General features: G+C 40.9%; 1 long non-coding RNA gene across 1 annotated transcript; it reads left to right on the top strand.

Moving 5' to 3' along the window:
- The first annotated feature begins 348 nt into the window (after window positions 1-348).
- On the top strand, window positions 349-5,693 carry LOC118432490. The gene is made up of 5 exons (XR_004833092.1): window positions 349-450; window positions 884-1,044; window positions 1,380-1,595; window positions 1,929-2,158; window positions 5,109-5,693. It is a non-coding gene; the product is annotated as an uncharacterized LOC118432490 (long non-coding RNA).
- Window positions 5,694-15,430: the final 9,737 nt, after the last annotated feature.

The following is a 15,430-nucleotide window of genomic DNA, read 5'->3' as shown; positions in this document are numbered from 1 at the left end:
TGCAAAGCTGGATTTGTTAGGTTTGTTTTGGTCAAAAAACCCGAGTTCACTTCCGGCATTTTAACGAGCTACAGCCAGATGATTGTCATGATGTCAGGATTGCACCCCCTCCCCTAATGGATCAGTCCATGTGCCAGTCTCGAATATGAAGGTCACTCATAGGTCAAAGCATGCCAAAGGTCACAATTTTTGGCAAGATTTTAAAAATATACATGCTTCAGTCACTCTTGCAGAAATATAGACCTTTGTGATCGAAATTTGCCCAGGGAAAAAAATTATCTAAAAGAAACAGGCTAAGGGTAGGCACTGGGCACTTTCTGCGCAGCTCCGGAAAACAACTCCCTCCCCTGCAGCGTAGGAAGACATGCCTGGACGTGGGAAAGCTGCCAAGGACTGGTGAAGGAAGTTGCCGAACATGAACGAAAGGGATTTTCCTGCACATATGACAAGGTTGTATTGTGTGAAAACAGTTTTTATCTATAGAACAACATTCTTTGTCAATAATTGAGTTTTCATTTGTGTTGGCAAGTTTAAGGAAAGAGGTTTAACCTTCTTGGAAGGCCTCGAAAAATTGGGTGAATGTGCACCCATGTGCACCCAGAATTGGAGATGTGCACCCATTTTTTTTCTGTGGGTGCATCGGTGCACCCAAATATTTCCATAGGTTGGCGTAAGTTAAGATATCAAAGTATACAACATATTCTTGACATCTAAGTATAAGAAAGATAGTAGAATTTCTGTCACAACATGTTTAGGAATTCGAAGTTAGAATTTGGGTTGATCAATATTTTCAATTCAATGCTCCAAAAGTAGGCTTTGAGTCTTTTGTATTTGTTACAGTGGTAGTAAGGCGGCTAATATATGTCTTTTTCTGATATCACAGTAATGTGTACGGATTGTGACAGTGGTCCTCGTGGAAGGCGTCTTGGTGCCTCCTCTCGTGGGTTTCCTTGGAAGTCTTCATCAGCTTCTTCAGAAGACATTCCTTAACTTCATGTTTAGATGTCTTCATGGACATGGGACCTTTCCCAGACATTTGACAAGGTATTGTATTGTGTGAAAGCTAGCTTTCAGTGACAATGGCTGTGTTGGTAGCATTCATTACAATGAAGGTACTGTGATCATGCCAATATATCCAGATTTGCATTATACTACAGAATGTCAATAAATTCCTTTGTGTTGGCAAGTGTAAGTTTACAGTTTAATTTATGGTCTTGTACAATGTTAAGCACAAAGTTGTTTTTTTCTCTCACTTCTCTGACTTGTAATTCTTTTCTATCGCTGATCTGACTTCTATCTGGGCAAAGACGTTTAGTATTTGTTACATCAGTTGTAATGCTTCTGATGCATGTCTGTTTCTTTTATCGTATTTTCTACAGCAATGTCTGGACGTGCTAAGGGAAAGGTGGGCAGAGGAGGTGCCAGGCGTCACAGTCACGAATGCGCTTCACAACATCCGGAGAAACAGTGGTCCTCGCGGAAGGCGTCTTGATGCCTCCTCTCGTTGTGTGTTACCTTGGAAGTCTTCAGCAGCTTCTACAGAAGAAATTTCCTTGACTTCATGGACATGGGACCTTTCCCAGACATTTGACAAGGTATTGTATAGTGTGAAAGCTAGCTTTAAGTGACAATAGCTGTGTTGGTAGCATTCATTACAATAAAGGTACTGTGATCATGCCAATACATCCAGATTTGTATTGTACTACAGAATGTCAATAAATTCCTTTGCGTTGGCAAGTGTAATTTTACAGTTTAATTTATGGTCTTGTACAATGTTAAGCACAAAGTTGTTTTTTTCTCACTTCTCTGACTTGTAATTCTTTTCTATCACTGATCTTACTTCTACCTGGGCAAAGACGTTTAGTATTTGTTACATCAGTGGTAATGCTTCTGATGCATGTCTGTTTCTTTTATCGTATTTTCTACAGCAATGTCTGGACGTGCTAAGGGAAAGGTGGGCAGAGGAGGTGCCAGGCGTCACAGTCACGAATGCGCTTCACAACATCCGGAGAAACAGTGGTCCTCGCGGAAGGCGTCTTGATGCCTCCTCTCGTTGTGGGTTTCCTTGGAAGTCTTCATCAGCTTCTTCAGAAGACATTCCTTGACTTCATGTTTAGATGTCTTGATGGACATGGGACCTTTCCCGGACATTTGCAAGGTATTGTATTGTGTGAAAGCTAGCTTTAAGTGACAATAGCTGGCTTTCATTACAATAAAGTTTCTGTGATCATGCCAATACATCCAGATTTGTAATTGTACTACGTACCGAATTTATTAGATTTAGACCAATGTCACTGATGTTGAATAGTCCATACCAACTTCGACCAGTTAAGATCAGTAACCAACAATTCGGCCAGATTGCATTGAACTTGTGCGTGACAGGCATTACGGTATTCTACTAACTTCTTTTTCATGATTTCTGTTATCTCTTCCACTATTTGCAGGGCATAAGGCTTCCTTTTTACCAAATTGTTTGATTAGAAAACAGCAAAAGGATGGTTGTGTAGCTCGTCATAATTATCTTCGCCAGAAGATTATAAGATTGCTTACTTGGGTCTGTATGTAGGTCAACAGCATATAAGTCGAGAAATTGTGGATGGAACTTTTTGATTTTTTGTAGGTGTGTAGCGGTTGTCGAAAGGCATGCCTAGTTTGAAAATGGTTTACCTGGCGTTTTCCTACGGCACAGCAGCGAGCTTTGTATTTTTTCGAGGTTTGTGTCGAGAAGCATAACTCAAAATGCAGCTGGGCGATTTCTACAATATTTGGCAGGTGTGTAGCGGTTGTGTAAAGGATTGTCATGTGCGAGAATGGTTTAGCTAGCTTTTACCTATGGTGCTGTAGCTGGCTTTATATGTAATTGCGTTTGTCTGTTAACACGATAACTCGAGATGTTCTACATGGATGCTAATGATATTTTGTTGATAGGTAGGGGACACAGAAAGGAAGGTCAAGTTCGATAATGGGCCTCCTAGCGACTTGTTTTGGTACTGCAAGTGAGCGTCAAAGCTTGCGCCTAAATTTTCCAGAAGTGCCATGTTCATGATTTTTAAGTGGTGGATAGCTGTTGGGACTAGGAGTGAATGGTGTAATGTTGGGCCCCCTAGCAGCTTGTTTGGAACTGCAGTGGGTCTTATAGTTTGTAACTTTTAAGAAGGATAACTGCAGAGGGGATTGATGGATATTCTTTGCTTTTGGTGGGTAGGTACTTAGGGTGATTATCAACATAATGAGATGCTAATTATGTAAATCGCGATCTACTTAATATAATTACTTTGGGATTCTTATCATGGAGAGAAGCACATCCCTTACAAAAGTGGTGTGCAGTGCAATATGACACTGGCACCATTGTCACCCTAGTCCAGCACTAATGTGTGGACCATTAATCATCATTTATCATTCAAGCCCTTCAGACAGAAGCAGAAGCCTGATCTCCTTTCCCTGACAAGGGCCAGTCACACCAAATTAACCCCCTGCCCTCAGTCTCAGGAATAGCACAGACAAATCAAAGGTAGAGCAGAACTAATCGTCATGCCATGGCAGGGTGTTACACGCCCGCCCGTTTGAGGCATAAGACATGGTCACATAAAAAAAGATTTAAACATCGCAGTGGGCCAAATCAGGCTGTCAAAGGTGCCAACGTAATCCTCATGTGTTGTTCGATCGCCTACAGTACGCTTAATGATTCAAATACTATTTCGGCATGAGATTTGAAGAGTCAAAGTTGGCCTTCAAACTGGCTGTTTTTGCCTGATTTTGGCCTCGATTTCGCACTGCATGGGGGTTTCCGTGCAACAGATTACGACAATATCATATACTTGTGCTAGGTTGTAGAGGAGGATCTAAGTAAGGCTTATGAATATACTAGTAGTCTAGATATGTACCCATGCCTCAGTGAAATTAAGATTGTAAAGGGACTCTTGACGATAGTATGTTTGGGCTTGCCGAACGTTTTTCAAGATATCGTCTCAGCCCACACGGCAAATCTGCCAAGTTCTGAGGTCCCCTCTCACGAACTCATATTAATGTCTGAGCTCAATGTTGGCAAGATCAAATCCATAGTTATTGGAAGCCGGCACAAACTAAAACATAAACAAGCGTTATAGCTTTACATTATAACGTTCTTACAGCGCTTTTATATAAGTGTGTCATTTTAATGACACAGACAGTCCTCTAATCACGTATTTTTGCTATTACTATGTTTTATATAGTTTTTACAGCGCTTTTCTATAAGTGTGTCATTTTAATGACACAGTCTTCTAAACACGTATTTTTGCTAAATTATTACTCTGTTTTATAAATTTTTTACAGCGCTTTTCTATAAGTGTGTCATTCTAATGACACAGTCTTCTGAACACGTTTTTTTGCTATTACATGTACTCTGTTTTAAAACGTTTTTACAGCGCTTTTCTAGAAGTGTGTCATTCTAAAGACTGAACACGATATTTCGCTATTACTCTGTTTTATCATGTTTTTACAGCGCTTTTCTATAGTGTCATTTTTAATGACACAGTCTTGTGAACACGTTTTTTTGCTATTGCTCTGTTTTATGTTTTTACTGCGCTTTTCTATAACTTTGTCATTCTAAAGACACAGTCTTCTGAACACGTATTTTTGCTATCACTGTGTTTTATAAAGTTTTTACAGCGACTGTGTAAAATACCTCTGACTTAACTCGCGATTGCAAAACTTTACTTATTATTTTCATGAGATGGACACAAACATTCACCAAGGCAGGGCCGTAACAATCCTTAAGTATGACCCTTAGATAACCATTAGATGACCTTTTATCTAATATATAGGCCAGTCACTCAAAGTTTGTTTATTATTTCTTTTTTACGAAAAGACTGCAATGTACATTTTGTAGAGTGAAATCTTATATAAAACTAAAGACCAGGTAGCCTAACCTAGCCTAACTAAAGACCTTACATCCAGCTTTGCTATATTAACATCTCGTATTAAGCTGTATTTGGTGCTTAGCCGGCCCATTATAGCCATAATTACATACATTAATCATTAAAAAACAACGACCTTCGATAAAAAATGTTTATTTGGCGAAGATGTGTGTTCGAGGAACTCTAGTTAATTGTAATTTCACTTTCTTGCAGTTGAAACAAGTTGGGAAGGAGAGTCATCTCTCAGCAGCTTCCAGGATCTTATTGATGCCATCAAGCCCGGATCAACTACGGCCACAATGTTCATGGTGGGACCTATCCCGGTGAGAGGGTGTCCGATGCTGATCTCCACGGTGACGTCCAGAACGATCGGTGCTCGTGTGTACGCCTTGCAAGAGGACAGGGAATTGTTCTAATGTGTCTTGGAATGCGTTAGATGGCAACATGCTGCAGATATGGTCGCACTAACGTGCCATTAGCCATGATAGAAAGTAAATGAGTTGTGAGATTGCAATCATTGCTTTAACCGACCGAACGATACCCTCTGTACGTCCTGAGGGTATTGTTGGAAGGACTGATCACAACTTCTTGGTTGGTGTTAAGGTGCTTGAGTGGGTTTTGTTGACATGCTGAGTTTTGTAGCCAGTAGGTGGTCAGGACATTTTGTGAATGGAGGCTCCTTTTGCACCTGTTTTATGTTTTATATTTCTGTTTTATGTCGTGGTCAGTGGTAGTCGGGAACCTTTCTAGTGTGGTTTTGAAATGTTTATACTTTGCATTCATCAATTTTGCCAATAAATGCTATTAAGCAAATATGTTGAATCAGATGTGTAGTGTTTGTTTTAAACTAGACTTGAAACGAAATGGATTGGTTCTCTCGTCCCACACCCTTAACCAGACGCCAAATGGACGTCCCCCTCACACCCTTTACCCCCTGTGAAACTAATGGTGCACCCCTCGCTTGACCCTGAGTGAAATGGTCTCTTCTTCCCACACCCTCAACCCCTTGTGAAATGTATGGCCCCTTCTCCCCACACCCTTTGCCCCTTGTGAAATGGATGGCCCCTTCTCCCCACACCCATAACCCCTTGTGAAACAAATGGTTCATCCCTTGCCCGACCCTGAATGAAATGATCCCTTCTCCCCATACCCTTAACCCCATGTGAAATGGATGGCCCCTTCTCCCCACACCCTTTGCTTCTTGTGAAACAAATGGTTCATCCCTTGCCTGACCCTGAGTGAAATGATCTCTTCTCCCCACACCCTTAACCCCTTGTGAAATGGATGGCCCCTTCTCCCCACGCCCTTTGCCCCTTGTGAAACAAATGGTGCATCCCTTGCCCGACCCTGAGTGAAATGGTCTCTTCTCCCCACACCCTTAACCCGTTGTGAAATGGATGACCCCTTCTCCCCACGCCCTTTGCCACTTGTGAAACAAATGGTGCATCCCTTGCCCGACCCTGAGTGAAATGGTCTCTTCTCCCCACACCCTGAACCCCTTATGAAATGGATGGCCCCTTCTCCCCAAGCCCTTTGCCCCTTGTGAATCAAATGGCCCCTCCCTTGCCCCTTGTGAAACGGATGGCCCCTCCCTCGCCTGACCCTGAGCCCTGAGTGAAATGATCTCTTCTCCCCACACCCTTAACCTCTTGTGAAATGGATGACCCCTTCTCCCAACGCCCTTTGCCCCTCGTGAAACAAATGGTGCATCCCTTGCCTGACCCTGAGTGAAATGGACTCTTCTCCCCGCACTCTTAACCCCTTGTGAACTGGATGGCCCCTTCTCCTCACACCCTCAACCCCTTGTGAAACAAATGGTACATCCCTTGCCTGACCCTCAATGAAATGGCCTTTTCTCCCCATACCCTTAACCCCTTGGAATAGCCTCATGGAACACTTGTGCTTAAAAATGACATCAACTAAACACACTTTTGCCCAAAAATGAATCTTAAAAAGTTTGCGTGCAAGAATAGACAATTCCAAACAGGTAGAAAGGTGAAATAGACTAGTCCAAAAACTCTACCTGTGGTATTGCTGACATATGGAAATGTTGTTGAAATGGATCCCACATCCTTTAATGTAAAACAGCCCCTGGTGAAATGAACGGTGGCCCTCTTTCTACACCCTTGGCCCCTAGTAACATGGATAATCCCTCCCTTGCATGACCCTTTACAACATATGAAATGGGTGGCCCCCTTTCCAAGACCCTTTAGCAGTAATGTTTGTGCTTGAAAGCTGTTGAGGCTGAGTAAGTGGTATAGCTGTGGGCCCCCTGGCGTCATGTTTTGGAAATTCAGGGGCCAGTTTGTAAAGAAGGACATACCGTTTTTGGTATGTAGATAGCATTATGATGCAAAAAATGGTTCTATCCGTTTTGGCCTACAAATCCGACAGCAAAAATGCATGGTAATGCGACCTCTGACCCGCTGATCATGCACAATCTTGAACTTCTGCGTCAGATTATTGATCTTCGATCGGAATTGAACCAATGTCTTGCTGAAGCTGCGTCCTGTCAAGGCCTTGGAAATGTCTCTGAAATCATTCTGGTTCCGATCTATGCTATGACGTTTTCTCTGGATCTCCTGACACATGCCCTCATGCGATAGCTCTCAGGACTGCTGGCTCTCAGTCGACCAAGAGGCGACCCTAATTATTGTTATTATAGTAATTAGGATGTTTTAAAAGTTTTACCCTATACCTTTATTTCGTACTCTGTGTAATAGTTGCTGCCGTACATTCTACAGTGTACAATTGTCGTGCAATTAATATTAATTTCATTCATTCATACATATATGTACTGTCAATGCAAGGACAGTCAACATCAGAGACAAGGGATGTCTTTGCCAGCATCAAAAAGTTGATAATATGTAGGGAAAAGGATGCCTGAGAAACTAAAGCTGAATTAAAAACAAAACCATCACACCTATACCTAGCCATTACAACGACAGCTATTCCTAACATTCATCTTAAACTTCGAACGACAATTAATATGCATTGTAGTTTTTACCTCCATGAAATGTAATGGAATGGAGGTTATATTTACCTCCATGAAATGTAATGGAATGGAGGTTATATTTTACCCCGCGTTTGTCTGTGTGTCTGTGTGTGTGTGTGTGTGTGTAAACAAGATAACTCAAGAACGGTTGGGTGGATTGGTTTCATACTTGGTGTGTAGGTGGGGTGTGATGAAAGCTGGAAATGATTAGATTTTGGGCCCCCTAGCGGCTCCCCTTGGTACTGCAACGCAACTTCCGGTTTTGCTATCTCGGTGTTCTGAACATGCTATGGTCACGATTTTTTTAGTGTTAGATAGCTCTTGTTTTCAGGAAGAAATGGCATAAGTTTGGGCCCCCTAGCGTCTAGTTTTGGGATAGCAGGGGCATTTTTGTCAAAAACTTCTGAAGAGGATAACTCAAGAAGGGAACAACGGATTTTCATGATTTTTGGTATGTAGGTACCTTAGACAATGTTGTACAAGATAAAATACCAATTATGCAAAATAGGAGCACATTTGCATAATTAATGAGAATATTCTATCATAGCAGTTTTTTCAATGTATCTCTTGTTTCAGACGTGCTATGGTTTTGACATTTTGGTGGTAGATAGCTTTTATTGTCATGACAAAGTGGTGCAAGTTTCAGCCCCCTAACATTTAATTTGGGAACTGCAGGGGCGTTTTTGTCAAGACATTCCAAAGAGGATAACTGCAGAAAGGATTGACGGATTGGCATGATATTTGGCATGCAGGTACCTTAGGCAAAGATGTTCATAATGATATACATGTTATGCAAATGAGAGCTTAATTTGCATAATTAATGAGGAAATTGTATAATTTAATTGATTTCAATAACTGGACTTCAACAAATGTAACACATGTTAATTGGTGTGGGGCCGCGTGGCACGATCGTCAGCGCGTTGGTCTCAAGCCCAAGAGGTCCTGGGTTCGAATCCGCTTGTGGTGTCACCGGTCTTGTGTCCTTGGGAAAGGCACTTTACACGACTTTCCTCACCTTGCTTCGGCTAGGGCCGTCCCTCGGATAGGACGTTAAATGGAGGTCCCGTGTATGGGGAGAGCCACACCCCATGCACGTTAAAAGAACCCGCCACATGTGCGAACATGAGCGGATCAAACCATTCCGGCTAAAATAGGGGTAGGGAATCTCCCGAGCAGCCCTCGTAACCCCTGCTTCGCCTATTGGGTCAGTTAGTCCTCACTCATAGTGAGCAATTGGGCTGGTCTCAATCATGATGTTTCTGACCTAGGGCGAAGAGTTGCTGTTACAGTTCTAATCATGTAACCCGTAACCTTGAGTGGCCTTCAGGCCTTGTTACGTGGTGACCATTGAGTAAAAAAAAAAAAAAAAAAATTATCTTAAGTGGAATATAAGCAGATACCAAATATGGTAATGAGGAACTTATTTGCATAATTTAAGTAAAAATTGCAAAACCGCTTTATGATTAATGATGGGAATTTTATAATTGTGACATGTGTACGTTAGTCAATGATGAACAACACCAAGCATAAATTATGTTAATGTGTTAGTCAATTGCATGAAATTGACGAAAGCTCTAAATTTTCATGGAGGTATGAGGTCGCCGAACTCTAGTTACCTCCATGAAATGTCATGGAGGTTATATTTTACCCCGCGTTTGTCTGTGTGTCTGTGTGTGTGTGTGTGTGTAAACAAGATAACTCAAGAACGGCTGGGTGGATTGGTTTCATACTTGGTGTGTTGGTAGAGTGTGATGAAAGCTGGAAATGATTAGATTTTGGGCCTCCTAGCAGCTCCCCTTGGTACTGCAGCGCAACTTCCGGTTTTGCTATCTTGGTGTTCTGAACATGCTATGGTCACGATTTTTTAATATTAGATAGCTCTTATGCTCAGAAAGAAATGACATAAGTTTGGGCCCCCTAGCGTCTAGTTTTGGGATAGCAGTGGCATTTTTGTCAAAAACTTCTGAAGACGATAACTCAAGAAGGGAACAACGGATTTTCATGATTTTTCGTATGTAGGTACCTTAGACAATGTTGTACAAGATAAAATACTAATTATGCAAAATTGGAGTACATTTGCATAATTAATGAGAATATTCTATCATAGCAGTTTTTTCAATGTATCTCTCGTCTCAGATGAGATATTGTCGTGACATTTAGGTGGTAGATGGCTTTTAACGTCATGACAAAGTGGGGCAAGTTTCAGTCCCCTAACATTTAATTGTGGAACTGCAGGGGCGTTTTTGTCAAGACACTCCAAAGAGGATAACTGCAGAAGGGATTGACGGATTGGCATCATATTAGGCATGCGGGTACCTTAGGCAAAGATGTTCATAATGATATACATGTTATGCAATTGAGGACTTAATTTGCATAATTAATGAGGAAATTGTATAATTCCATTGTTTGCAATAACTGGACTTCAATAAATGTAACACATGTTAATTACGATAGGTGGAATATAAGCAGATACCAAATATGGTAATGAGGAACTTATTTGTATAATTTATGTAAAAATTGCAAAACCGCTTTATGATTAATAATGGGAATTTTATAATTATGAAATGTGTATGTTTGTCAATGATGAACAACACCATGCATAAATTATGTTAATGTCTTAGTCAATTGCATGAAATGATCTAGTTACGGTTTACACCTGTTATATCCGCCCGACTCTGGAGTATGCGTCGCCCGTTTGGCACTCCGGACTATCCACAACTCTCAGCAACAAAATCGAGAACGTCCAACGCCGAGCATTTCGGATCATCTTGGGCACCAACTACACATCCTACTCCAAAGCATGTATTCGGCTGGGCCTACCTACACTCAAGTCACGTCGTGAACAATTAGCTGTTAACTTCGCCAAATCACTTGAACAGTCGAAGCTGTACAGACACCTACTACCACTCTCACGTGTGGATATCAGTGGCAGGATGACTCGTTCATCACACAAACTCGACACTGTTCATTGTAGAACGGAAAGATACAGATCGAGTGCTATACCCTACATGGTGCGCATGCTGAACATGTAAATACCTGAATCTGCGCTCTAGATGTGACAATCTGTTTTATAAGCGAACTTTGACTAACTACCCATCACCTTCGCCATCAAATTTGTTGTATTTCTAGCCAAATTTGTCACTGTTAAGCAACTGTGTGTAATATATGTAAATACTATGTGCAATATTCGCTAACGTGCAATATTCGCTGATGTACGAACATCGTTTTTAATAATTGTCTTCGATTTTAATAAATGTAACACGACAGTGCAATTCAGGGCCATGGCCCTGCCATTCTGTACCGTGTAAAGTGGTGAAGAAGAAATAAACCATACTATAAATTTACGAAAGCTCTAAATTTTCATGGAGGTATGAGGTCGCCGAACTCTAGTTGCATCTTGCGGCTGCAGATTGGACGTTGGAATCGTGGAATGAACGGACATGTTCAAGCTTTGCCGTGCCATAAATCAAGAACCTCTTGATGAATTGAAATGGTATTTGGTATGTAGGCAGGAGTTCAAAAGACGAAGTTTAGGGTCGATTTTGGGCCCCCAGGTATGTCACCTTGGTACTGCAGCAGAATTTTTGTTGTTGTTGTATCTTATGACCTTGACATGCTATGGTCTTGATTTTATGGTGGTAGATAGCTTCTGATATCAAGAAAAAGTGTATTAAATATATAACGGATCCGTTAATGTATATTTTGGCCCCCTAGCGGCTTGCTCTGGAACTGCAGAGGCAATTTTGTCAAAATCATCCAAGGAGCTTAACGGAAGATAGGAATTATGGATTTCCATGATATTTAGCATGCATGTATCTTTGAAAGAGATGTACATAATGAAAAGCAAGTTATGCATAAATTTGCATACTTAATGAGAAAAGTCTATATGTACAGTGTTTTCCATTATAGGACTCAAATACCTGTAACATGCGTAGTTTGTGGTAGGTTGAAGATAAGGCGATATCAATTATGCAAATTTGCTGATTTGCATGATATTACATAAAATTAATGTGAAAGTGTCCTAATTCATGTACATGTTGTAAGTGATTGGATTGTTAACCTTGTGACCTGTGTAAGTTAGTTAAAGGTGTACATAACCAAGCATGAATTATGCAGATGTGAAAGTCATTTGCATAATTAGAATATTTCATGGAGGTATGAGGTCTCCTAACTCTTGTTTCACTAGCGTTTGTGATGATGATTTGGTTTTAATTATTCGAAATCATTCAAAATAACAGTCTAGCGGTTAACTAGGAGGTATGAGGTCTCCGAACCCTTGTTGTAGGAAGTAGCTCAGTGGTAAGTGCAAGGGCTCCCGGTTCGACCCGGCTTCGAGTCTAAGGAGGGAGTATTTTTTCAATTGTCCTTTTTTTTTTCTTTTTAAACATCCATTTGATATAAACAATACTTTGTCTTGCGACCCGTCAAGTCAGTGATGTTGAAATGGACGGAATGAATTTCATCACTCAACAACCCTTGACGGACCGCCTTCTGCACATTCAAATAACTAGAAAAAAACTTTTACACACCCAAAGCACTTGTTTTAAAAGAAACCATACTTTTCGTTACTTAAATTGTACAGGTTTTATTGTCTATGTTTAATCTTATTGTATATGAATTGTCACACAGAATAGTGGTAGTTTATCACTAATGATGTTCATAATAAAACAAATTATTCCATCGTAACCATTCGTCGCCTGAGTTTTTTTTTTAAACACCATGCTTGTTGTATCTAATATTCAATATCACACATGCAGAGTCAATGAAAAATAAAGCTGAATCTGAATCTAAAAGATAGCGTCTACTCTCATTGCACCATATCATAGACGGTAGAGCCAAGGAATTATCATTCGTAGCCCCCCCCCCCCATCCCCATGGTATTAGACTGCAGTCTATGGTGTTACCGCGAACTAAAATCCACAGCGAAAAATCCTTTTTCCCGCTACCGCGAAATTAAATCCCCGCCAACTTAAATGCGACAGTATACTGAAGAAAACCCCCAAGTTGTTATATTTTTCAATATAAAACCTCATACCAGTAACTTCTCCATGTATTCCTGACAAATTTGAGGTTCTTTTTAAATGTTCAGTATATGCATATTAGGCCATAACAAATAAATCTTATGGAAGACATCATTGCGCTCATTACTTTCATTGTGAGGGAAAAAAGAAAGAATGGTTCCCACCGGAAACGGTTAACATGACGAGAGGCTACAAAAATGGGAAGACATATCGCTTGGTAGCCTTGATTGTACTTGTACACTGGTGAGGTACATGTAGCCATGACCGTAGCTGTAGAAGTAAAACTAAGTTCGATAAAGTGACACCAATGTGGAACCTTGACTGTAGTTGTCAATTGGTAAATGGTACCAGTCTACCACACTAGTGTCACTTTGTGCACCTGTTGAATACATAGCCACCTTCATCGGCCTTTCTGGGGGCATTGCATAATTAATTGGCGGAAGATGTTGGGGGGGGGGTGATTTTAGGTCGATTTTCAACTGAGAGAATACGCCGTGAAGGTAATATGCCGCGAAAGGAAAAATGCCGGGAAAGCATATGCCGGGAAGCTTGTACTACCACTACTGTACTTGTACTACTACTACTACAACTACTACTACTGTACCTGTACTACTACTACTGGGGGCGAGTACAAGCTTCCCGACATATATTCCTTTCCTGGCATTTTTCCTTTCGCGGCATATTTCCTTCACGGCGTACTAGTATTCTCGTAGTTGAAAATCGACCGTCTAAAAATGGCCCCAGAAAGGCCGGTGAATGAATCTTGAATACAAAACTAAAGACATGTTGGCTGTGATACCATGTTTCTCGCTTCAGTTCTTGTTACGGCGTTTATCGTGTCTATTTTTATAATCTAGCCATGTAACTTGCAATTGTTTTTTACCCTCATTGTTTTGCGTCCTCTTGGAGCCTGTAAAGGATATTATTATTATATGTCATCCATAACTTGTTGTGGCCTTATCCTATTCCTAAGGGACCTAAAATCAGGAGTTTGTCAAACAAAAAATCCAGGTAACATACGGGAAATCAGATCATGTGGTCACATTTATCTGCCTTAGACGTCTTAACTGTACATTTCCTGATTTGTCCCGAGAACTTTATTATACGCCACGCAAGGAAACCAAAAGACTTGATAATGATCATAGTCCAACTGTACCACGTCACAATTGGAGTCATATGCTTGAATTTTAACGATTAAAACATATGAAACCTATTTCGTTGTTGACTATTGGATATCTCATTATATCGTAACCAGGGGTGCCTAAACATTTGCACGAACCCTATGAGATTCGTACGAATATTATGTGATACGCACGAATCACTATGCGAAAACGCACGAACCTTATGAAAATCACACGAATCACTATGCGAAAACGTACGAACCTTATGTGATCTACACAAAGCTTATGCCAAGGACGAAATGTCTCGTGACCCGGCGGTGGTCGGCCGGTTTCGCAGAAGGTTCGTGCAAATCGCATAAGGTTCGTGTGTGTCGCGTAGTGATTCATGCAAATCACATAAGGTTCGTAAGTTTTCGCAATGCGGCATAGTGATTCCTGTGATTTTCATAAGGTTCGTGTGGTTTCGCATAGTGATTTGTGCGTATCGCATAATGTTCGTACAACTCTCATAGGGTTCGTGCAAATGCTAATTAGGCACCCATGGTAACGTTTGACTGATCTTGACTGCTTTCACTAAAGTTACATTTATCAAATGCCTGGATATTATTTGTCCCAATTTTCAGTTTCAGCGTTAAACCGTACGGAAGTATATGACGTATGTAAGATGCTGTGACAGAAATAAATCTCTGCTATCGTGTCAGAAATGTTAAAGTTGTTATCCACTTCTTCACAGGTATTGTTATCTGCGGAGAATGCCAAGGACGCGTAAGTGCAATGACGTCATCGCCTTCCAACCTAATACATGTATGAAGCATAAACTATCGCTGTTGTCAAGTCTCTTAGCAACTACTAAGAACACATCTAACTTAATTGGGGTAAATTAGGGTCTTAAGATATCGCTTTTTATTAGTTTACGACACTTTTGTGACATCATTGTCACCGCAAGGTGGTTGCCAAGAAAATCATGATCTGTGTTTGTTGATGGAGAACAGCCGTTGCTAGGCGTGGCGGTGTCTGTGGAGCATGATTCCGTTGGAGGAGTATTGTTTGCGTGTATCAGGTGACAGGCTGTGCCGCCCGTTACCTGGCGCGGCCATGTTGTTCAAACAAATGTTGAATGGTGTGATCCGCATGACGTGCACCCTGTGCCTATGACTAATGCCCCACCGGAAGAACATATAGTTCAACTATTCTAAAGGAATGACTCAAATTCAATACAAATCATTTTTCATTCAAAGTACGACAATACTTATTCAGCTGATACTTTAGTATCTCTTAATAACACTCATATAAGAATGCATATACTTTACCATAAAATATAGCCTGTGTGGAGTAAAATGTACTTGTAATGGGACTCATTAAGATGAAAGTGGATAATCATTCCTCCCGTTAGCGGAG

This window comes from Branchiostoma floridae, chromosome 15 (genome assembly GCF_000003815.2).
Source record: "Branchiostoma floridae strain S238N-H82 chromosome 15, Bfl_VNyyK, whole genome shotgun sequence".
In the NCBI taxonomy this organism is placed as follows: Eukaryota; Metazoa; Chordata; class Leptocardii; order Amphioxiformes; family Branchiostomatidae; genus Branchiostoma; species Branchiostoma floridae.
This window is presented reverse-complemented; position numbering and strand designations above follow the sequence as displayed.